The 770-nt window shown below is 44.9% G+C and overlaps 1 non-coding gene across 1 annotated transcript; it reads left to right on the forward strand.

Annotated features, from left to right (window-relative positions):
• The first annotated feature begins 448 nt into the window (after positions 1-448).
• On the forward strand, positions 449-518 carry TRNAP-CGG (transfer RNA proline (anticodon CGG)). The gene has a single exon. It is a non-coding gene; the product is annotated as a tRNA-Pro (tRNA).
• Positions 519-770: the final 252 nt, after the last annotated feature.

Here is a 770-nt window from a genome sequence, read left to right on the forward strand (position 1 = left end):
GTTGGGGTGTGTATGACTTGGTAACGTGTGTTTGGGATGCGCACTGATGTTCTAGTAATTAAAAACTAAAACCGTGTGCGTGTGCGCGTGCCCGTGCGCGTGCATGCATGCTCGTGCTCGTGCTCGTCCTCGTACTCGTGCGTGTGTGCGTGTGTGCGTGTGTGCGTGCGTGCGTGCGCGCGCGCGCACGTCAACAAACAGGCGAATCATCTTAACTAGCTAAGTGTTAACTAAATTCTAACAGTTAACTTTTAACTAATATCAATAGGCACCTGACTGCAATTGGAGATTTGTAGCGGGCCGTTAATAATAGCCATATCAGTTTTTAGAGTTTCGAAAACGCCATTACTCTCGCCGCTGTGGCATGACAAAATTTGGCTACATCGTGCTAAAATGCATGCACTTTCAAAAAATATGCAGGCAACGCTACCCCTCAAGTGGTCAAGACGCCGTAGCTCAGTTGGTAAAGCACCGGACGCGGTATTCGGAGGTCGTGGGTTCGAATCCCACCGTCGGCATGGTTGTTTTTTTCTGCTGCTTCATAAGTAATTTTCTTTACGTATAGATTAATTGAAGTATTATTATCCCACTGATAAGCACTACATATAAAAAAATTCAAACATTCCCCTATGCACCTTGGTTTCGGCGACTGTTGGCTCCCTTCATAAGTGTGTATATGTATATACAGTGTGTCCCAGCTAACTTGGACCAAGATTTGAAAAAAAAAAACCTAAGCGCTCTTAAGAAGAGAATTCGAGTGGATGTAGCTA

The sequence above is a fragment of the Amblyomma americanum genome, chromosome 5, assembly GCF_052857255.1.
Source record: "Amblyomma americanum isolate KBUSLIRL-KWMA chromosome 5, ASM5285725v1, whole genome shotgun sequence".
NCBI classification, from domain to species: domain Eukaryota; kingdom Metazoa; phylum Arthropoda; class Arachnida; order Ixodida; family Ixodidae; genus Amblyomma; species Amblyomma americanum.